The 24,033-nt window shown below is 48.5% G+C and overlaps 1 long non-coding RNA gene across 1 annotated transcript in view; it reads right to left on the reverse strand.

Annotated features, from left to right (window-relative positions):
- Positions 1-15,696, reverse strand: part of LOC134732159 (uncharacterized) — a 29,120-nt gene extending 13,424 nt beyond the window's left edge. The window contains exons 1-2 of the long non-coding RNA XR_010115044.1: positions 15,628-15,696; positions 9,103-9,236 (exon numbers count right to left, since the gene is read on the reverse strand). This is a non-coding gene — a long non-coding RNA (uncharacterized lncRNA). The remainder of the gene's footprint in view (positions 1-9,102; positions 9,237-15,627) is intronic.
- Between the last annotated feature and the right edge of the window lie 8,337 nt (positions 15,697-24,033).

Raw genomic sequence — 24,033 nt, forward strand, 5'->3', positions numbered from 1 at the left:
AACAAGGATGCCTGTGCCTTTCCTGGCACTATCGGGAAAAGTCACTCTCATTTTTGCTGTGGTCAGTGGCTGAGCAGCTGGCGACCATCGTTGCCAGTGTATGGGGAGAGGGTGCCTGAGGCTGAAGCCAATACAGAGGAAAGTATAAGTGAGGTTTCAAAAAAGACAAACTCTTGAGGCTATTGTTTGGGGACCTGGATCCAGCTGTGCCTGAAGTCCTAGATATAATCATTAACTTTTCAGTCAATGAGAACATAAATTGCTTTTTGCTTAAGCCACTTTGTGCCAGATGTCTATCACATCCAGCTTGACCAATGTAATAGCCAATGTTTCTGGAGAACCATTTATTTTATTTTATGTTTTTGAGAGAGAGTCTCACTCTGTCACCCAGACTGGAGTGCAGTGGTGCGATCTCGGCTCACTGCAACCTCTGCCTCCCAGGTTCAAGTGATTCTCCTGCCTCAGTCTGCTTAGCTGAGATTACAGGCACCCACCACCATGCCCAGTTTTTTTGTGTTTTTAGTAGAGATGGGGTTTCGCCATATTGGCCAGGCTGGTCTTGAATTCCTAACCTCAAGTGATCCGCCAACCTTGGCTTCCCAAAGTGTTGGGATTACAGGCGTGAGCCACTGCACCTGGTCAGAACTGTTTTAGTTTGGGTTCTCCTGAAAGCAGAGCTTGAGACAAGGACTTGGGTGCAGATAACTTATTTGACCAGTGATCTCTGGAAGCAGGAGTGAGGGATAAGGGAGAGTAAGTCAGGGAAGGAGGAACGTCAATGTAAAAGTGCCAATACAGACAACGAAGACTCGATTTCTTTGGAACCTGTTGAGGGGTGTAGAGAATGCTTTCCAGAATTGTCTACTGAAGACCAGAAGACTGCAAGAGCATCCACTGTCCTTCACTGTCACTAGGGGCTGGCCCCAGGGGCGATGTGGTAGGCAGAATGATGACCTCTAAAGCTACCCATTTCCTAATCTCCAGAGCCTGTGAAATGTTCGGTGACATGGCAGGGGGAATTAAGGGTGCAGATGAAATGAAGGTTGCTAACCAGCTGACCTTGAAACAGGAAGACCATGCTGGGCTATCTGGGGGGCCCCGTGTAACCATGAGAGCTCTGATGAGTGGAAGGGAGTGGATGAGAGAGGGAGAAGCAGAGATGGCAATGGGAGAAAGACTCAGCCCAAAACATTGCTTGCTTTGAAGATGAAGGAAGGGACCATGAGCCAAGGATTAAGGGCAGCTTCTAGAAGCTGGAAAAGGCAAGGAAACAATTATCCCCTAAGCCTCTAAGGGTGCAGTTCTTGATTTTTAGCACAGCGAGTCCCATGTCAGGCTTTTGACCTCCAGAACTGTAAGATAGTGAAGGGGTATTTGTTTCAAGCCACCCAGTGTGTGGCAATTTGATACAGTTGCTATAGGAAAGTAATACAAGTCATAACCCTCCATGTCCAGGCTGCATTGTGTATGGTTGAGTGGACTCCCATTGCATCCAACAGGGCCCAAGACTAAAAGAGGAAAGACACACAGCTCATGACGGAGGCTGTGTGCTGTCACCATAGTGAATCTCAGTTTGCTTGCACAGAATGGCCCACTGCAGCTGCAACTTAATTAGAGTTGGGCCAAGGGGACACCATGACACAGGTAACCAGAGGCAGCTGCCACAAGCAGTTCCTGTGTGCCAAGCACTGTGCAACTGAGTAACTCCTTCCCTGCCCATGGCAGACATCACTAATCAATTACAGCATTCTTGCTCCATAAGTCCAGACATGGCTGCAACATCATTCTGCACACAGTGCTCCAGGCAGGCATTACCGATGTGATTGGAGTTGGAAGGGTCAAGAGATTCCATGGCCATTATCGGTTGAAGATGAAGGAAGGGGCCATGAGCCAAGGATTAAGAGCAGCTTCTAGAAGCTGGAAAAGGCAAGGAAACAATTCTCCCCTAAGCCTCTAAGGGTGCAGTTCTTGATTTTTTTAGCACAGCGAGTCCCATGTGAGGCTTTTGACCTCCAGAACAGTAAGACAGTGACAGTGGAGGATGAATCCAACATCCTCCTCAATAGCAAAGCTTCAAAATCCTAAAATTGAGAAAGGAAAATACTCTTGGGAACACAGCTCTGCCTAAGAGAAATGTTACTAAAGGGATTCCAAATTCTTCCCTGTCTCCACCTTATGTCCACATCACCCCAAGATTTGCCTCTTCCCTTGGGTCTTCTTGTTACTTATGTGACTACCACATGCTAGTAGATTACTAGTGTCTACAACCATGAAAATTGCTTCTACTTATTGAGCACCTATTCCATGCCAGTCACTGTTACAGACCTGTCGCCTAAATTTTAGAACATTCTCAGAATGAAGGTATTAGCCCTACTTTGAAGATGAGGGAATTGACGTTCAGAGACATTAAGTGCTTCTTACTAGCCTAGGGTCACATCATTGCCACCCCTAGTCAGGGAAGTGCTCCCTTAAATGAACAAAAGATAAAAGCAAGCTGCTTGCATTTAATAATACAGCACGAGGGGCCGGGCGCAGTAGCTCACGTCTGTAATCCCAGCACTTTGGGAGGCGGAGGCAGGAGGATCCCTTGAGCTCAGGAGTTTGAGACCAGCCTGGGCAACATGATGAGACCCCACCTCTACAAAAAACAAAATAAAAAAGTAGCCAGGCATAGTGGTGCGCGTCTGTAGTCCCAGCTACTCAGGAGGTTAAAGTGGGAGGATTGCTTGAGCCTGGGAGGTCAAGGCTGCAGTAAGCCATAATCACACCACTGCACTGCAGCCTGGGCAACAAAGCGAGACCTTGTCTTAATAATAATAATAATAATAATAATAATAATAATAAATAAAGTATGAGGACGGGGCTCGGATAGCTTTAAAATACTCAGAGCAAAAATGGGAGAAGTATGTGAAAAGGGGACTCATTCCCTCATTTATTCATCCAGAGTTTCCTAAGCAGCTACTATATGCTGGGTGCTGGGGCTACAGCACTGACTGTGCCAGAGGTAGTTTCTATCCTCATGGAGTTCACAGCCTCCTCGGGGAGGAGAGACCACACACACAGGCCAATACACAAACAACAAACTTCCAGATTATGACAAGTGTCCTGGTGGGCATGAGGAAGGTGCCAAGATAGAGAACTTCAAGACAGCCTCTTTGAAAGCAGCTCTTTCCCTCCTTACAAATTCCCTTCCATCTGCTTTCTGGGATTCTCCCAAGCAGGTCACTTTTATCCTCAGTGTCCAGTGGTACAAGTCCATTTTCTCAAAAAGCTACCCATTTCCCATCATGGTTCTCATTTCAGTCTCCCTAATCATTTTGGCTCATCTTCCTGTATTAATTAATTAATTAATTAATTAAACATTTATTGAGCTCTGACTGTGCGTATGAGGATGGCCGTATAGTTCGCTCTGACTCTGTGATTACCCCCATGAACTCTATTATCCTGGGTGCCCAAAACCATGGTGACTGAGGTATGAGGGCTATAATCCATATGTTAATAGATTGCTAGAGCCATAAGGATCCTGGAGTTTATTTGCGGAGTTTCAAAGTTGACCAGCACTTTGGGAGGCTGAGGCAGGAGGATCGCTTAAGCCCAGGAGTTGGAGACTGGCTTGGGCAACATGCTGAAACCCCATCTCTACAAAAAATACAAAAATTAGTAGGGCGTGATGGTACATTCCTATAGTTCCAGCTACTCAGGAGGCTGAGGTGGGAGGATCACTTAAGCCCAGGAGGGAGGTAGAGGCTGCAGTGAGCTGTGATCACGCCACCATACTCCAGCCTGTGTGACAAAGTGAGACTCTGTCTCCAAAAAACAAACAAACAAAAAACCACAAATTCCTACAGAGGGCAGGCAGTCACCATGAAGGTATGAAAAGTAGCTGGGTGTAAGACAATAGGGAATGGTGGAAACCATGGTGAACTGGAGACCTCATACACTGCTTAAAAGTGGGGACTACTACTCCTTTCCAGCACATGGCTGCCATGCGGAAATACAGGCCCAGCATGCATAGATTTTCCTATTTTTTTAAGAACCCAGAAATTAAACATTTTTTGCAAACTCTCCCAACTTTTAAATGCTGGCAATCAATGCAACTAAAAATAAAAACTGAGTGGGGAACAGGGGGCTCACTGCCCATAGGCTGATCTGACTCTCCATCTATAACACTATTTGTGTTACAGATGGGGAAACTGAGGCTCAGAACAGTGAGGTGGTTTGTCTAAGATTTTACAGGGCAGCTCAGTAAAATTGGCCCATTTTCCTTAGGACCAGAAGCCCATGGCATCTCTTTTCCAGGGTCACTAAACCCTCCCCAGGAACTCCAGGGCAAAGGAATCTCCCTGTGGATGGGGACCAAAGTGGGAGGTGGAGGCAGAGCTTTTTCTAAGTTCAGGACTCAACATGGGCACCCACATTCCTGACGCATTTTTCAGAGGCTGGAAAATGATTCAGAGTGTGTGGACACAAGAGTCCTCGTTTTCACTCCAGGTCTCCGCCTTTGTATCTCTCAGTCTCTCTCTGTCTCTGTACCGCCTATCTGTGTCTCTCAGTCCATTTCCTGGTCTCTCTTCTTTCAGTCTGTCTCATCATTTCTGCCCATCTGCTCTGTCTCTCTTCCTCTCCTTTCCCTCTCCTTTTCCTCTTCCTGCTTATCTCTCCCGCTTCTGTCTCTCTGCTCTGTCCGTTCCTCTCTGTCTCTCCGCATCTCTTGCTTCATCTCCGCTGCTCTCCCTTACTCCCTTCCCACAGCCCCGTCCCCCCAGGGTCTCTCCTCTCCTGCCCTCTGAGTCCCTCCGGCCACCACGGAAAGGTTACTGTAAACGGGAATGAAGCTGAGGGCAAAAGTAATCAACCCCCTGGCTGACCTCCGATCCCGCTCCCCACGCCCAGGCTGGCTCCAGCAGCGCCACCTCCCCCGCCACAACCCCAGCCCCCCTCCCTCCCCACCCCCAGGTCCCCTTGCTGACAAAAGGCCTATCTTCTCTCTGCCTAAATGATTTAAATTCTAATCAAACATCATTTATAGTACATCTCGGAGCCGTCTCCTGGGAGCTGCTCCCACATGAGACGTTGCCATGGCAACCGGGGGGTCTTGTTTCAGAAATGTCAGATTGTATTATTGTCTTCACACTTCTCTGATAACCTGGTGTCTCTCCCTCTCTCTCTCCCGCTCCCTCACTCACACCACCAGCCCCAGGATTTTATTCCTCCTCTTTCTCTCCCCCTCTCACTGCCTTTCTAACCTCCATTCAACCCCCTAGACTCTTCCCAGGACCCCCCAACCTTCCTCCAGCCCCAGGACAAAATGGCCTGATCGATTTCATCCTCCAGCCTCTCGCCAGGCCCAAGGCCCCCTCCCGTGCCTCTGGCCCTGGGGCCTCCTCCCTTTGGGAAAGGTGTCTTCCCCGCCACCACCCCTCATCTTCGGCAGACATGCTCCCCCCCTCTAGGGGTTTGCTGGAGTGCTCTGCTGTCATTTTATTTTGCTAGATATGAAAATGAGACATAGATTTTTTCCAGCGATGCGTATGTGAAGTTCTAATCTGGCTTTTCAGATTTTTTTCTTTTTGGGGAGGAGGTAGTGGTGGAAGAAATCAGGCACCAGGCTCTTAACAGGATCTAAGTGGAGAAGCAGAGCATGGGGCAAAAGATGTGATGGGGTGTATGCCCTTGTGCATGTGTGCACGTGTGTGTGTTCATGTCCGTGTGTGTGCACGTGTGTATGCATGTCCGTGTGTGCACGTGTGTGTGCATGTGCCCGAGTATGTGCATGCAAGAGCATGCATGTGTGTATATGTGCTCATGTGAATGTGTGCTCATGCCCATGTATGCATGTGTGTCCATGCATGTGTATGCCTATATGTGTGTGCGCAGACCAGTGCCTATGCATGCATTCATATGCAGGCATGAGTGTGCCCATGCCCTATGTGCATTGTGTACATGCATGTGTGTGTGTTCGTGTGTGTCCATACCTATGTGTGCATGTGTGTATACATGCATGTGTGTTTTTGTATGTGCATGTGCCTATGACCATGTGTGTGCACGCATGTGTGTGACATAGGAGATGTCTTTCCCAGCCTGGCTGTTGGCACCTAACAGACAGCTCTCAGGAGCTGTGCACTTGCTCTGGTTGTCGCACAGTCCTTCCTGTGCATAAATGGGCACATTTCAATGATATTTTCACATTTAGGTTAAATTCTTCACCCTGTCTGCTGCGGAGATGCATTAGCCCTGCAATAGCCCAGAGAGATTTTCTTAAACCCAATAATCCCCTCATTCCACAGATGGGTAAGCTGAGGCCCCAGGAGGGGCAGTGGCATGTTCCAGGTCCAAGGTCACAGGAGGGCCAGAGGTGGCACTGGAGCAGAAGTCTCCCTCTGCCAGGCCACTCAGGAGACTGGCCGGGTCTCAGGGCTGGAACTGATGGAGCCCCACTGCCCCTCAGAGATGGCACCTTGGAGGCGCAGGCTGGCAGCATTTGTGCAGCCCCTGCAGGCTCTCATAGGGCTGGCAACGATGCTCACTGTGTGCCACACACTGCTAAGCCATTACAAGAATTATGTCATTGAATCCTCAGAACAACTAGGAGGAGGGTCTATCATTATCCCCATTTTGCAGCTGGAGAAACTGAGGCTCTGAGTGGTGAAGTGAGGCAGCCTAAGTTTGCAGAACGAGTAAATGGTAAAGGTGGGATTGTGTGTGGTTCTGCAGTGCACCTTTTCCATTCACCACCCTGCTTCCTGCAATGAGGGACAGAGAAAGTCCTGCCCCCTTGAGCACTCAAAAGATGGGGAAGTGCATTCGGCTTTGTCCCTGACACCCTGAGAGTCACATCAGCGAGTTCAGGGATCAATTGCAGCAGTCAGGAGCAGCAGTGTAGGGTGGAGGGCCTGGGATGGAGCAACCACAAAACGTGATTCAAAATGTCCCCAAAAATCTTATTCCCCTATTTCACAGAAGAGGAAACTGAGGCTCAGGGAGGGTTAGGAACTTGTAAAGGGCAAGGGTGGTTCCCAGCTGGGTCTGAGCAACGCTGGTGATTTCTACTGTGTGATGAGGAGCAGACAGCCTGGGTCTGCCCCTCCCTGGTTGAGTGACCCTAGGATCACTCCCTACCTGCCCGGAACCTCAGTTTTCCCATCTGTAAAATGGGGATCAAAAGGGTACGACCTATATAGGATGGAAGTGAGGATGATGTGAGTTAACACTGGCCAGCACTGGTGCCTGGTGCAGGGAAGCCCTGGATAAAGCTCTGCGTGTGATGCGTGCTTTGCAGCCGTGAGCGCCTCTGCTTGGATCTAGCCCTCTTCTGGGGCTGTTTTCTTTCTGCCCCCATCCCTGAAGCTGAGTGGGGTCAAATCCTTAGCAGATGCCAGATTCCCCCTTTTCCCTCTTTTTTTTTGCCGATCTCTCCAGTGAATGGGGTCTGGAAGGGCAGTGAGTGGGCTCTTATGGGCCTTCCACCCCCCAACCCCTATGCCTGGTACCTCTGCAGCCCCACCCCAGCACACATAGTAAGAAAGAGAGGCTGCCAGGGCCCAGAGTGTGCCACCTGTGCAGCCACACACAGGAAATTCTTATTAATTTTTTAACATTTTCATTTCTCATTGGATTTTAAGAAGTATGGACCTGGTCTTGACCTAGACACAGCCAGACACGGAGAAACACGACCCGCTGTCTCTCACTGACTCTCTGGTTTCTCACTGTCTCTGTCTCCCTGGGAGTATCTCTAGATCTCACTGTGTCTCTCACTATCTCTGTGTCTCTCTCTGGGTGTCTCCCTGTCTCTGTCTCTCTGTGTCTCTCACTGTATCTCTTGGTGTCTCTCACTGTCTCTCTAGGTCTCTCACTGTCTTTGGGTCTCTCTCTGGGTCTCACTATCTCTCTGTATCTCCCTCTGGGCCTCTCTCAGGGTCTCATTGTCTCTCTTGATCTCTCACGGTCTCTCTGTATCTCTCTCTCTCTCTCTCTCTCTCGGTCTCACTGTCTCTCTGTCTCTCTCTGGGTCTCTCACTGTCTCTCTCTGGGCCTCTCTGTATCTCTTTCTGGGTCTCACTGTCTCTCTGTCTCTGACTCCTGGCGTACGACTCAGCTCCAGGGACACCATGTGGAAGCGAGAGAGACAGGGAGAGAGACAAGGCGTCCCCGAGTCGCCGAGTCCCAGCCGGAGAGCGAGGATGCGCCCCCGGGCCCCGCCGCCCCCACCCGGCCCCCGCGGCCGCCCCCGCATGTTTGTCCAGGGCAGGCCGCATTGATCCGCCGCGGCCGCGCCACCGTCTGATAAATCCCGGCCGCGGTAATGAACCTCCCCGCACACCGCTCACAAAGCACACACTAGCCCTGGCCCCAGCGGTTAATATTTAACTGAATAAGGGCCATAAATATGGAAAATGGGACTTTTAATTAAATAAGCAGCTTTTAAAAGGGCCCTTGGGCGGGAGAGGCTTTTGTTTAAATATGATTGATTTGACACGTCCTTTAGCTCTCACACTCTCCCGAGCTCCCTTCCGACTTTAACTCTTGGCCCCCGGCCGCGGTAGCAAGTTGGAGAGGCCAGACCCTGTTCTGCTGGAGGGAGGGGGCTCCCTGCTGGAGGAAGCGGGGTACGGTGGGAAGGAGGTGCCCTGGAGACTGGGATTGAAAATCCGGCTGCCCGGGCCTCTCGCATTTGGCTTCACCCCCATTACAAGCTGCCTCCATTTCGCAGAATGTGTATTTCACCCTAAAAGAAGGGGCTAGTGGGCTAAGATGCCTCCAGATCCGGGGGTATAGGTTCCCTTTTAAAAGCCACGCCACCAGCTGCCTGTCCTTTGGCGGCTCAGCTGATGGTCCGTCCCTCTGTGCCTCAGTTTCCCCTTCTGTAATATGAGGATAACAATAGCACCTACTCCACAGGGCTGTGTTCAGATTAAGCACATCCCAGACCATGGGAGGGCCCACAGTGTTTGCCAGGATTCCAGCCGAAGGCCTTGTGACTGCTGCGAGGCGCGAGGCCACAAAAGCAGCTTGATGGGCACATTCCCGTATTTAGCGCCGACCCCTCATTTGCATTTTGCACTGAGCCCAGCAAAGGAAGTAGCTAGTTCTACTCATACTCACCCAGAGGCTCACAATCTTGGCGGCTTATGACTCATCTGAGGAGCTTGGAATGCTCCAATTTCAGGCCGGGAAGAATTCAGCAGTCAGGGAGGTCTGTCTTCTGCCTCCAAGCTAATGGCCTTTACCTTTCAAAACTTTTCAAAAAAAAAAAAAAAACCATATCCTATTATAAATTTAATATTTATGAAGCACCTTCCATACACCAGATTCTGCACATGCCTGACCTCAGAGCCCTGTTGTCTGCCCTACTTCCTGGGTGAGGAGGGATCTGATGCCCAGAGAAGCCAAGTAACCAGTCCAGAGTTGCCCAGCTAAGGAGCAGCTGGATTTGAACCCAGGCTGCTTTGCCTCCAGTGCCTTAAGCCCCCTGTGGGCCTAGCCTGGTGCAGGCCCATGCCCTGGGACTCATGTCTGATCTGGTCCTGGCTTTTCTGAGCTGACGCAGAAGTCACCTCCTGGATAATTCTGACATTCTCCATTACCTAAGGAGGGGGATGATGGTGGTCACACAGCCTCCTAATTTATCAAGACTCTGCCCCTTATGCCCAACCACCGTTTCTTCCTCTCCCCAAGTCAGATAACTTAGTTTTTGCTTATTCCCACTCACAGGCTGCCTCTTCCAGGAAGTCTTCCCAGATGCACTCTGCTTGTTATGGCGGATCCCTTTTCTAACTCTTCCAGTATTGGTGAGTGTAGTGAGCATAGTGAGTATTTGACTACGTTCTACTGTATTGTCATTTCCTGCAACCATTCATTCACATAGTCAATTACCATTTATTAATGACTATTATTTTATTTCTCCAGCTTTAAGATGAACTTTTTTTTCTTCTTGACATTTTGAAACTGGGATCTAGTACATATATAATGCCCATTTTTATTTGCTCCGGCACTTTGGAAGGCTGAGGCAGGCAAATCACTTGAGGTCAGGAGTTCGAGACCAGCCTGGCCAACATGGCAAAACCCTGTCTCTACTAATAATATAAAAATTAGCTGGGCATGGTGGTGCGTGCCTATAGTCCCAGCTACCCAAGAGACCAAGGCATAAGAATTGCTTGAACTTGGGAAGTGGAAGTTGCAGTGAGCCGAGATCACACCACTGCACTCCAGCCTGGGTGAAGAGTGAGACTCCATCTCAGAAAAAGAAAGAGAAATACTCTAATGAAATGGATGCTGCCTCTTATAATGGATGGCATTTTCAGACTGTGGAAATAAAACCCTGTGCCTAGCCCTGTGCCAGGTGTTGGAAGGATTGGGGGAAATCAGACAGACTTTTACTTTGCTTTCTGCTCCCTGAAAACTTACTGTCTAGTGCAGAGTATATTAAGAAAGCACCCTTCAGCTGGGCATAGTGGCTCATGCCTGTAATCCCAGCACTTTGGGAGGCTGAGGCAGGCAGATCATCTGAGGTCGGGAGTTCAAGACCAGGCTGGCCAACATGGTGAAACCCCGTCTTTACTAAAAATACAAAAAATTAGCTGGGCATGGTGGCGGGTGCCTGTAATCTCAACTACTTGGGAGGCTGAGGCAGGAGAATCGCTTGAACCTGGAAGGCGGAGGTTGCAGTGAGCCGAGATGGCACCATTGCACTCCAGCCTGGGCAACAAGATCGAAACTCCGTCTCAAAAAAAAGACAGAAAAAAAGAAAGCACCCTTCTTTCTAATTCCCCAAACTCTCAATTCTCACTTGTTAACTCTTTTACACTTTTACTTAACCCTCTGAATTCTCATGGCCAAAAATGTGTTCCTCTCTTTCTAGGAATGGGGTGATTTTAGTGAAGGGAAGAGGTTATGGACATTAAGTGTTTATGTTCTGCCAGGCCTTGTCCTAAGATTTATCACGTATTACCTCATTTAATCCTCACCACAACCTAATAAGGCGAGTGCTACTGTAATCACTACCAGTTTGCAGATGATGAAAGGAGGCTCAGAGACATTAAGTAACTTGCCCAAGGCCACACAGCCAGTGAGTGACAGAGCTGGAGTCAAATTCAGGCAGGTCTGGCTCCAGAGGCCTCACCCCTAACCTCAGTTCTTTCGACCCTTCCTTCATCCTCCCCCACCATACCTGTGAGTTCCAGGCCCATCACAAAAAGGAGGGTCAGAAGCTCATCTTCCATCAACAGTGCAGGGGAGAGACAGCCCCAAGGAGAAAATGGAAGCAGATGGTCTCCCAGAGGGGCTGTAATCAAAGGTGTCATGTAGAGAAAGCTGGAAGAGCCAGAGAGCTCCATCAGGAGGTTGCCCTGGAGCTCTATGTCTAGTGACTAGTCTGTAGGAGACCTCTCCTTTGGCTGGATGTCCAGTGCCAAGTCCCCACGGCAGCTTCAAGGACAGTTTATGGTTCATGCACCCCTCTATAGGGGCGGCCAGTGGGCTAGGGATGGTCAGCAAAGCTCCCTATCTCTGTGCTGGCACATCTGTTGCCATGGTAACTCCTCTCAGGCATCACCTGGTTCTGGGTCTGTTTCCCAGGCTCAGTGTTGGGGTAGGTAAGACTGAGGCTGGTTTTGGGGTGGAGGCACAGGGCTGGTGCTGGTATTGGGGAAGAGGCACAAGGGCCATTTCTCATGTAGACCACCCACGGTGGTGGCAGGGCGTCGGGGAGCACTGAGCGAGGCATCGGTATTCCTGCCTTCTAAGCCCAGAGCAACAGGGGACAAAACCCTGTGTTGAGTACATTTGAGAAGAGACCTCCTCCCTAGAGAATCTCCTCCCTACACCCCTCAGGCTAACGGTTGGGGCCCTGTACATTCCACTTTCCCGGTGATTCTCCTGCTGGCTCCGTTTCTTGCCGGCACTCAGAGGCACTCACTACCATCTCCTTGTAGACTGTTGTCCTCCTAACGGGGCTCCCTGTCTGGCAATCTGTCCTCACGGATCCATCCTCTACAGGTGAGCTTGATTTATCTATTTATATAGAAACAAAGTCTCACTCTGTCGCCCAGGCTGGAGTGCAGTGGTGCCATCATAGCTCACTGTAACCTTGAATTCCTGGACTCAGTGATCCTCCCACCTCAGCCTCCCGAGTAGCTAGGACTACAGGTTTGTGCCACCACACTTGGCTAATTATTTTATTTTTGTAGAAATCGGGGTCTTGATCGTTGCCCAGACTGGTCTCAAACTCCTGGCCTCAAGCCATCCTCCTACCTTTCACTTTTGAGTAGCTGGAACTATAGTTGTGCACTGCCGCGCCAAGCTAATTAATTTTTTTTTTTTGAGAGACAGGATTTTGCTGCATTGCCCTGGCTAATCTTGAACTTCTGGCCTCAAGTGAACCTCCCACCAAGGCCTCCCAAAGTGCTGGGATTAAAGGCATGAGCCACTGCACCTGGTTGCAGGTGTGTTTTCTTGAGCCAAAGGCCTCCACTTGCCCTGTCCCTCCCTACTCCTTCCCCAAGCACTGGCCCATCCAGGCCTCCTCCACTCACTCCAGGCCACATCCATGCCGTGGGCAACGTGGCGCCCATCAGGCCCAGGAAACACCGGAAATCAGTGAAGCAGGGAGCAAAGGTCGGGGTGAGGCCAACTCTTTTTGGCGTCAAAGGAGATTACGAGTCCGGCTCTCAAAGTTGAGGGCTGGGGCCAAAATCAGCCTGTGATCCCAAGTGGGATGAGTTCAGAGGTCGCCAGCTGGTTCCTTTGTGTGTCAATATTAACATGAGAGTCACCTAATTGGGGTGGGTCAGCCAGTGGCCAGAGCCAGGACACACATCAGGAGAAGAGAAAGGGCCCGATCATGCCCCAGGCAGTGTTGGGTGCTTGGCATAAGCCAGCTCATTCATTATAGTAATATTACTACTAATAATACTAATACAGGAGTAGTAGAAGAATAGCAGTAGCCACATACATTGAGTATCTATTAAGTTCAGGCTTGGTGGCTGGCACTTAATTCATTAAATGGCCTCATCGTTCCAACCTCTCTAAGAATTAGATTCTGTTGCTACCTCATCCTACAGTCAAGGAAACTGAGGCTCTAAATGGTAAACCGGTGAGCTGCGTTCACACAGCGCGAATGGAGGAGCAGAGACTTGGACCCAGCCAGTCTGTCTCCTCACAACACAGGGATGACATCTCCGTTTTATTGACGAGGAAAGCAAGTCTTTGAGATGGATCAAGGCTGTCCAAAGCCACACAGGTAGTCAGTGACAGGGCTGAGTTACAAACCCAGGTAGGTCTTCTCCAGAGCCCACAATATCCTTATTTTATTTTATTATTTTCCTGTCTCAAGAAAAGAATAAAAGGCTGCAGTGCCTTTCATATCTCAAATGCTCAGTAGCCTCGTGAATCAAATGGGGATATTAATATCCCCCTCAGTGTAGATGCAACATGAAAATATGTGTTAAACCTTTGCACATGCTGTTCCTTCTGCACAGAATGCTTTTCTTTGTTAAAATTAGCATCTTCTTTGTTAACCTAGCATCTAACCTGCACTCTAGGCTGGAGTACAGTGGCATGATCATGGCCTACTGCAGTCTTGAACTCCTGGGCTCAAGTGATCCTTCCACCTCAGCCTCCTGAGTAGCTGTGATGACAGATGTGTGCTAATTAACCAGTCCTGGCTAATTTTTTAATTTTTTTTTATAGAGACAGGGGTCTCACTATGTTGCCCAGGCTGGTCTCAAACTCCTGGCCTCAAACAATCCTCCTGTCTAGGCCTCCTGAGTCACTGTGATTACAAGTATGACCCCCCACACCCAGCCTTCATCTCATTCCTTTTAAGCTCATCTCTTCTATGGGTTCTTTGAAGGCCACTTGTCCTCCTGTGTGCCACTGTTCCTGCCTTCCTGGACCTAAGGGAACAGTGACTGTCCATTGGCTGATGGATGAAGACCTGCCATCTGCATGGCTCAGGCTAGTCATATAGAGACCAATGCTCATCTCCATTGGTTTTGGGTACAATGAACCCACGTGGACCCTTGCTGGAATCATAGCATCCTAGTAATTTCAGATGCTCACTTCTGTGTAGGCTGAGTCCAAAGAAACGCTACTTACCTAAATTTTTTTTTCAATTTTTAATTTTTATCTTTGGAGACAAGGTCTTGCTCTGTCACCCAGGCTGGAGTGCAGTGACAGGATCCTAGCTCACTGCAGCCTCTAACTCCTGGGCCCTAGCCATCTTCCTACCTCAGCTTCTCAAGTAGCTAGGACTACAGGGATGCATCACCACACCCAGCTAATTTTTAAATTTTTTTTGTAGAGATGGGGGCCTCGCTATGTTGCCCAGGTTGGTCTCACCCTCCTGGGCTCAAGCAATCCTGTCATGGCCTCCCAAATCACTGGGATTATAGGACTGAGCACCCAACCTCCTAAAACTTCTGATTAGAGTCTAGTGCAATAGCAGTTAATGCATTGACCATTTCTCAAAGGCCTGCTCTGTGCAGGGTACTGGAGACATAGAGGTGAGTAGAAACTGACACTTCCCTGTCCCCCTGGAACTTACATTCTAGTGGGGGAGGTGGACATTAGTCACATAGTCATGCCTAGAATGACACATTGATTTTTTAATGAAAGCTCCAGAGGATGGGACAATTTCACAGAGCAACCGGCCTTGGCCAACGAGGTTAGGGAGATAGCTCTGACAAAATGACTCTTGAGCTGAGACTCTGAAGATGAATAGATGCTAAGTCAGCAAAGAAGAGAAGGAAGAGCATTTTGTGCAGAAGGAACAGCATGTGAAAAGGTTTAACAAACATTTTCCCGTTTCATCTGCACTGTGAGGGGAGATATTAATATCCCCAATTTACAGATGAGGCTACTGAGACTTTGAGAGATGAAAGGCCTTGCCCAAGGGCTTCAGGTCTGGAGGGAGCAGCAGGAATTTGATCCAAATCTGCCTGCCTCGGCCTCAGCAGTCTGATGCCACATTTTGACACTCTCTTCCACACTGGTGCTTAGAAATAGCATCACATGGCCGGGTGCAGTGACTCACACCTGTAATCCCAGCACTCTGAGAGGCAGAGGCAGGTGGATCACTTGAACTCAGGAGTTCGAGACCAGCCTGGCCAACATGGTGAAACCCCGTCTCTATCAAAAATACAAAAATTAGCTGGGCGTGGTAGCACATGCCTGAAATCTCAGCTACTTGGGAGGCTGAGGCATGAGAATCGCTTGAACCCAGGAGGCAGAGGTTGCAGTGCCAGATTGTGCCACTGCACTCCAGCCTGGGTGACAAAGCTAGACCATGCCACACACACACACAAAATATGGCATCACATGATGATGGAAGGAAAGCTGCTTTTGGGAAAAAAAAATAATGCAAACGGGCCAGACATTTGTGTCAGACAGAGCTTTTTAAGTTGCTGTAGTAGAAACCCAACTCACACTGACTTAAGCAAAAAAAAGGAAATTTATTGTCCCATGTAACAAGAATCCAGGAACGGAAGACATTAGGCACAGCTGGACCCAGAGGCTCAAAGAAGACCATCAGGGCTTTGTGTGTGTGTCTCTCTTCCCCTGATCCTGCTTCCTGGGTGTTAGCTTCCTTCTCAAGTCCCACAAGATGGCCCCCGGAAGTCTCTTGCTTACCCCTTCCTCGCTGTTAGCAGTTGCAGAATTTGAAGAGACTTCTCTTTTCCAGCCACTCCAGGGAAATGTCCCTGGGTTGGCTCCGATTGGACCAACTTGGTCATGTGCCCATCCCAAAGCCAATCAGTGTAGTTAGAGAGCTGAAATGTTCTAATTGACCAAACGTTGGTCACATGCCTATCCTGGAACCAATCAGTGAGGCCAGGGGCTGGACTCCTTTGGCGAGTGCTGCCTCATGTGATCACCCTTGTATCTGAAGATGGTTCAGCCTCACCCAAGCTCTATGGACTGAGCATGTAGGAAAATAGGAACAAGGAATAGGGAATGCTGGAAAAGAAAAAAAAAAAAGACTGGACCCCCAAAAAACTCAAAATAGAAAAGTCAGCCAGGCGTGGTGGCTCACGCCTGCAATCCCAGCACTCTGAGAGGCTGAGGCAGGTGGATCACTTGAGGTCAGGAGTTTGAGACCAGCCTGGCCAACATGGTGAAACCCCGTCTTTACAAAAAATACAAAAATTAGCTGGGCGTGGTAGTACATGCCTGTAATCCCAGCTACTCGGGAGGCTGAGGCACGAGAATCGCTTGAACCCGGGAGGCAGAGGTTGCAGTGAGCCAAGATCACATCACTGCACTCCAGCCTGGGTGACAGGGTAAGACTCTGTCTCAAAAAAAAAAAAAGGAAAAGAAAAAAAAGCGTGGGTTTCACTGAACACAGGATACTCATGAAGATAATTTAACTTGCCCTGCCCTCATGAGGGCTCTGTCCAGCGAACATCCCAGATAGTCATAGCATCATTTAGTTTCCCAAACTTTTATGGTTGAATCTCCCATTTTTATCTCATACCCCGAGTTTATCCCAGTTTCTCCTAGGAATTAAGATGCTCCCTACTTCTGAAACTGCCAGTTCTCCGTCTGGATGCTTTCTCTACCTCCTCTGGCAAATAGAGATCATTCTAATACCAACCTTACAGACTTCAGGGGTCGTGTAAATCAATAAATTAAGCCCGATACATAGGCACATAGCATTATATCAGTGTTAGTGTTGAGCTTTATCATGCCCATTTTGCAGACACATAACCTGAGGCTGAGAAAGAAAACACAGCTTGCTTTAGGCTACGTAATGGGTGGTGGAATCAGACGCGGCCAGATGTGGGTCTTCAAAGCCTGAGCTTTGTCATCTCACCTCTGGAAGGGTAAATCTATGTTGTTTGTTGTGGTTTTTCCTTTAGCTGCTTGGGCGAATTCATAGAATGGATGCATTTATGCACACCTCATTTTAATCCAATTCTGATTAAAAGATCCCTTAGACATGGATTCATCCACACATGGGTAAGCCGAGGGAATGTATCCGTCACTAGAAATTAATCATGTGTTCTACTGTGCCCTACATGAGAATCAGAATCATCAGGTCTAGCAGGTAACTGGGATGGGAGCACAAGGCAGGGATGCAAAGGAGACATCCCACGTAAGGCACTTTCAGAAAATTGCTCTAAGTGCTTTTAAAGGCCATTACAATGGCTACTCTTTCTTGAGTACCTACTATGTGCAAATTACATTAACACAATCTCATCAAATCTTCCAGCAGCCATATGAGGGAGGTATTATCATGCACATTTTAGAGATGAGGAAACAGAGGTTCAGAGAAGTGAGGTGACTTAGGCAAAGTTGCAGTTACATGGTGGAGCCAAGATTGGAACTCAGGTCTATCTCCAATTGACTCGGGAATCAATGTCATAACCCTGACCTTCCATCTTCTCTTAGGATGTCCTATGGTTTACATAGCTGGTTCTTGATTGATTAATGCTTAAACGGGTTCTGGTTTTTCAGCAGGGCTGGGCATTTGCGCGACTCCAAGAATGGACCGTTCCTTAAAGTTTGGGCCTCTGGCATCTCTCTTGCCTCACCTGGTCCCGCTCCTGTTTTTTTTTTTTTTTTTTTTTTTTTTTTTTTTTTTTTTTTTTGAATAACAGGCAATACGTTGATTCAACAAGCATTTACTGAACACCTGAGATCTTAAATTAGACTCCCTTTCTAGGAAGAGCCTTAGAGCCTTAGGATTCACATGAAGTCTTTCACGGAGGCTGTGTTTGCAGGAGAAACCCGTGAGAGGTTAGGGAAGCAGGGCAGAGCAGGAGAAGAATCTGGGCAGATGTGATTGTAACGAGAGTCCAACCTCAGTCAGATCCCATAGGGAAGTGTGGGGTGTTACTGGTCCCACAGAGTTGTCCCCAACCCTGAGGCCAAGGGCTGGCCTTTTGTACCCCTGTATTAAACAGCATTGGCTGTGGGCCGCTTTAGGGGCTGCATGTGGCAAAACTTCCTACTCAGTGGCAGCTCCCATTAGCAGAGCTCTGGTTCCTTCTCTGGACAGCCTAGAGGAACAGTGAGGGACAGGTGCATGAGTAAAGAGATCTGAGTGGGATACCAGCAGCATCTACTATACCTACTATGTCTTGGGCACTGTTTGCCCTTGTGGTATTACCTACATCATCCAGAAGGGCTATCATTTGCCCAACATTTTCGACATGTGGTCAAACGGAATTCTCCCTACAATCCTATGAGGCAGATACAGCCCATTTAACAGATGAGAAAGATGAGACTCAAGGAGATGTTGGTACCAGAGTTGAGAAAAACACAAAGCCCATCTTCTGTCCCTGAGTCCGGTCCACAGGTCTGGGCAGCTGCCTGCTGTGCTGTCCTCTGCCTTTGAGAAGGTCAGCAGGGAGGCGGAGACCCAGCCAGCAGCAGGCAAGAGCTGTAGCCGAGGACGGCTTTAATGGCCCTGGCATTGGCTGACATTTGGGTTTTACTCTCTGTGGGAAGTGCACTAATTACTCCTGTTCACTCAGAAGTCCAACTTAACTACTGCTTGGGTTTTATGGAGTGCTTTGGGGTTGCCATTTCTTGAGACCACGATGGTGACAGGGAGACTTGCCTCTTCCCGAGTCTCCAGTGGTGGCTCGCATGTGGACCATTTACAAGCCAGATGCTGGAGGAGCCTCTTTGATCTTTTCTCTCTGTGCCAGGCACATCATGCACAGCTCTGCCACCCTCCCAACCATCCTAGGAGGTAGGTTCAACAAATCCACCCCATTTGGCAGATGAAAAACCTGAGGTCCAGGGAGGGTAACTGGTTGCCCCAGCTCCCTGAGCTAGGAAGTCTGACGTCAGAGCCTGGATGGTCTCGACCGCTTGGCATCATGGTCTCAGTCTCTCTGACAGCCCTCAGCTCCGACAGGGAGAACTCTTCTCAATACCCTTGCTAGGTCTGCAAGGAAGATACTGAGAGCCCCACTTGGTAGGCGGGGAAACTGAGTCAAGAAGCCATAGAGCAAAGGGGTGAAAAGCACAGGCCACGATGAAGTTAGACTATCTGGTTGGTAGCCTAGCCTCCCTACGCACCAGCTGTGTAACGTTGTGCACCTCTCTGGACCTCTGTTTTTCATCTGTTGGGAGAATGAACTGTAAGGACAACAAACGGAGAATGGAAAGTTCTTGGCACATGCGGCGATTGCTAGGGTAATGAGTCCAGGGTGAGTTTGGGGCACTATTTTATGTCACCACCTCTCCAGCTCTATGCTCTACCTGACCCCCACCTTAGTTCCTGGGTCTTTGCCCCAAAAAGCAACTGCTCTTAAGAAACTCTCTCACTTCAACAAGTGTCCTGAGTTCTTGTGACTGGGGACTGCCATGATTTCTGCCTTTGGGGAAAAATATCACGCAGGGAACAGATACAGGAGTTGCTTCCAGGGAAAAGGGGGAGGGGTTTCTCAGTCTCGTGTTAGAAACATGTTAGTTTCTCATCACATGTTCGACATGAAGGAATTGCCTTATCCAATGGTCCCCTCCCCATGCCCCATTTTATAGGTGGGGAAACTGAAATGGCATCAACAAATATTCACTGATGAATGAATGAATGAATGAATGAGTCGCACGTGAAAACAGGAGGCAACACCTGCCAAGCCCTAGGCCAAAGGCTGGGATCTGGCAGTGAGCAGAGCTGCCTGGTAAGGTGACTCAGCCTGTGTTCTGCAGAACTTTGAGGATGCTGGTCACTGGTCATGAGGTGGCAGGTGCCTCCAGAGTGGCCCTATGTCTAGGACACAGTCTTTGCTCCCAAGGAGTCCATGAATGGCTAGTAGAGACAAAAGATGACCATTCCACGTGATAAATGAAATACAGTTGGCTCTCCATATATCCATGGTTTCACATCTGTGGATTCACCCAACCTTGGATAGACAATATTTAAAAAACAAAACAAAACAAATGCCAATATACAATTTTAAAAATGCAAAAAATACAGTATAACAAGTATTTATGGAGTGTTTACATTGCATCAGGTATTATACGTAATCTAGAGACAATTTAAAGTATACGGAGGATGTGCGTAAGTTATATGAAAATACTATTCCATATAGCATATGCCTTATATCAAGGACTTGAGCATTCATGGATTTTGGTAACTCTGTGTGTTGCGGGGGAGGGTGGGTGTCCTTGAATGAATTCCCCATGGATATTGAGGGACAATTACAATAACAGTAGGAGGAAGCACCCATTACATGCAAGGCACCACTCTAGGTATTAGTTGCATCTTCTCAGTAACTCTCGAAGATGGTGTTACCATTCCCATTGTATAGATGAGGAAATGGAGGCTCAGAGAGGTAGGTAATATGCCTGAAGTCACACAGGACACAGTTGATATGGAATCCAAACCCAATCTCTTTAGGTCCAGAACTGCGTGGCTGGGACTGGGGACTGCTCACCTCTTCCCTCTGCCCTTGAGGGGAAATGAGTCTCTGAAGAGGTAGGAATGTGAGCCAGCTGAGGTTTCCGCTCTGGAATGTGGTACCCGGATGGGCAGCAGTCAAAGCAAAGCCCATCCAAGCCAGAAGCTTCTTAGCAAACTCCCTCCTCCTCCCCATCTCCTCCTGGGATGGGATTCAAACTGAGCTTAGCCCCTTTGTGTTCCGTCTGGAAAGCAGACATCCTGCCCCCATGGGGGCTCCGGCTTCCATCCCACCCCCTACCTTTACCTAGATTCCAGTGGCTTTCAGTGCCCCACCAGGCCTTCTAGACAACTGACATTTTACACCGCCCCACGCTTTCCCCTGTGGTCAGCGCCAAGCAGCGGTAACAGGATTAACCCCATGGAGGCAGATCACTTAATTAAACTTTGGGAGGAAGAAGGCTGTCTCCTCATCACAGCTCTAGGGGAAGGGGAGGGGGCTTCTAATGGGCCAAGTTGAGGGGTTTTGTCCCCCTGCAGTTAATACTGGCTCAACCAGTGGCCGAGAACATCCACCCATCATCTTCTACCTGTACACCCATCCAACAGTCACTGACAGCCCCACCTGTGGCCTGGCATGTGTTATCACTAGGGATAGATCAGTGGTGGACCCAACTGGCTTCCCTCTATCCACTCTTCCCACCTTTTGCCAACCCCGTAGTTCATTCCTCACACAGCAGCCAGAGAGATCTGTATGAACCATAGAGGGATGGTGTCTCTGCCCTGCTTAAAACCTTCCATGCCTTCTGTGGCTCCGGCTCTCCCCCATCTCCATGTTCTCCCCTTGACATGTGACTTAGACTCCACTTTTTGATGGGAGGAGCTTCAATTTCCCCACCCCTTGAACCTGGGCTGGACTTGGTTTGACAAATAGAATTTTGCAGAAGTGACACTGTGACAATCCCAAGACCTTGTGGCTTCCATGCTTTCTTACTAGTAGCCCTGCTTCCACTTAGAGAATAAGCCTAGGCTGGAGGATGAGTGATCACATGGGTGAGAGCCAAGTCCCCCCAGCAGGGCCATTCTAAACCCACTGCCAGGAAGCTGACCCTCAAACAAGTGGGAAAGGCCAGCTTAGATCAGCAGAGCCACCTATGTGACCCCTAGCTGACCACAGAAGCATGACAGGGCCCAGACAAAGCCAGAAGGACTATGACACCTAGACTCACAAACTAATACTTAATGCTTATTGTTTTAAGCCACGGAATGTTGGGGTGATTTGTTTTGCAGCATTATTGTAGCACTCACTGACTGACACAGTCTCCCTTTGCTTTTTGTATTAAAGCCAACCTCCCCCTTGATCTCAGCTCTTCCCACTCCTCCCCTCTCTCACTCTTGCCCCCTCACTCACTTTGCCCAGTTTTTTTGCATTCATTTTCTTATAAGAATCTCCCTTTTTCCTGCTTCCTGGTCTCCCTGACCATCCAATCTGGCACATGATAGGTCCTCAATAAATATTTGTTGAGTGAATGAATGAATGAATGAATAAATGAATCAGTTCATAAATGAACAGACACCATTACTCATTGTTCTTATGGGGTTTATCACCCAGTGGAGGAGATGATGTTACCAGATCACAGACTCAACCTAGCACAAAGGAGAGTGTCTAAGGAGGGAACAGTCAGGTTATTGAGAAAGGCTTCCCCAGGGAAAGGACATCAGAGCTGGTATCTGAAGGATGAGTAAACATCAATTAGGTAAAATGGGCAGGGAAGGGCATTTCAGGAAAAGAGAACAGCAGGTGCCAAGGCCCTAAGACAGGAGCGAGTGTAACAAAGTTAAAGAAATGAAGAGAAGTGGCCAGATGCAGTGGCTCACACCTGTAATCCCAATACTTTGGGAGGCCAAGGTGGGCGCATCACTAGGTCAGGAGTTCGAGACCAGCCTGGCCAATACGGTGAAACCCCATCTCTACTAAAAATATAAAAATTAGCTGGGCGTGGTGGCGGGCACCTGTAGTCACAGCTACTAGGGAGGCTGAGGCAGGAGAATCACTGGAACCCAGGAGGCAGACGTTGCAGTGAGCAGAGATCACGCCACTGCATTCTAGCCTGGATGACAGAGTGAGACTCCTTCTCAAAATAAATAAATAAATAAATAAATAAATAAGAGAAAAGGAAAAGAAAAAAAATGAAGAGAAGCTGGAGAAGGGGATTTTGATTTTTTTAAAGCAAAAGGAGATTTTAAAGCTTCAAAGGATGGTCACCCCTTCCTTCCCCTGCGTATGCACCCCCACCTTGGGAAGTTTGGGGCTATTTCATTAGTATTTTCCCACTCTTTCTCTTATGACAAATAGGGGACCTGAATTACTAGGAAGCAGAAGATCCTAGGGTTTAGCTAACTACCCTCAAAACTTCTCCCAGGATTTGCTAGACCCAATTTCTTCCATTTGGGCTCAAATCTTCCAGACAAGGCCATCAGAAGCCCAAGGTGGAGCCAGTAACCTCGGAAGCTCCCATTTATGGGGCTCGTAGCAACTGCCTGGTATTGTGCTAAGGATTTTACAAACACTTTTATCTCAGACTTCAGGACTTTCCCGGTCATAAAAAAAAACTAGCACTAAAGCAGCTATTTTCTTTCTTCTTATGGGGCCTGAATGGCAATTAGCTTTTATCACAAAAGCAACTCTATTTGATTTAATGGCTACCTAAGGTGGGAAAGATTGTCTTGAGTGATTAGTAATGTCTGCCTTGGTACAGGAAGAGAACTTGCATAACGTGTACTCCGCATTTGCCAGTTTGCTTTAGGTAGTGCCCTAGTAGTTCCTCAAAATCTCAGCTTGGTATGTGAGCCAACTCTTGAAGGTCAACTCTGCACTGACCAGCCAGGGAAAGAGTAAAGGCATTCCCACCAGGGAAAACTTCAAGGAACAAGTTTTCGGAGGGCCACAAGGCAGGACGGTGGGGCAGCAGGCAGTGACAGGAGGCATGCACTTGGAAGGGCAAGTCCAGGACAGGTCAGGGAGGGAGGACATCCAGGGCTGGCTTAAGGAAATGATTGGGAAACTGATTCAGCTTTCGGAATTGCCTGTGTTTTCCTGCAATCATGATGCTCATATGCACAACTGGGGTGATTTCAGCTTGACAGAGTGCTGATCTGGGTGGGTTTCTCATGCTATGGTTTTGTTCCATTAGACCAGGGGTCAACAAACTGTGACCCATGGGCGAAATCTGGCCTGTGGCTTGTTTTTGTAAATATGTGTTATTGGAACACAGTCACACCATTTGTTTACATACTATTTATGGCTCCTTTACTCAATTCTGCTACAATGGCGGAGTTGAGTCATTGCAGCAAAGACCATCTGGCCTGCCAAACGGCAAATACTATCTAGCCCTTTATTGAAAGAGTTTGGAGAACCTCCAGTCATCACTATACTAGGCAGGTCACACACAGTATTGCTAATCCCCCCCAGCAACCCTGAGAGGTATTGCAACCTGCTCATTGCAGATGGGGAAACTGAGGCCCAAGGAAGTAAAGTGACTTGCCAAGGGTCACACCATGGGCGATAGATCTAGGATTCTAACTAGATTTGTTTGATGATAAATTCTGCTTTTTTTTTTTTTTTTCAAGTTCTCACTTTAAAAGCTCTTGAGAGCTTTTTAGACACATGAGAAATGACA

The sequence above is a fragment of the Symphalangus syndactylus genome, chromosome 13, assembly GCF_028878055.3.
Source record: "Symphalangus syndactylus isolate Jambi chromosome 13, NHGRI_mSymSyn1-v2.1_pri, whole genome shotgun sequence".
NCBI classification, from domain to species: Eukaryota; Metazoa; Chordata; class Mammalia; order Primates; family Hylobatidae; genus Symphalangus; species Symphalangus syndactylus.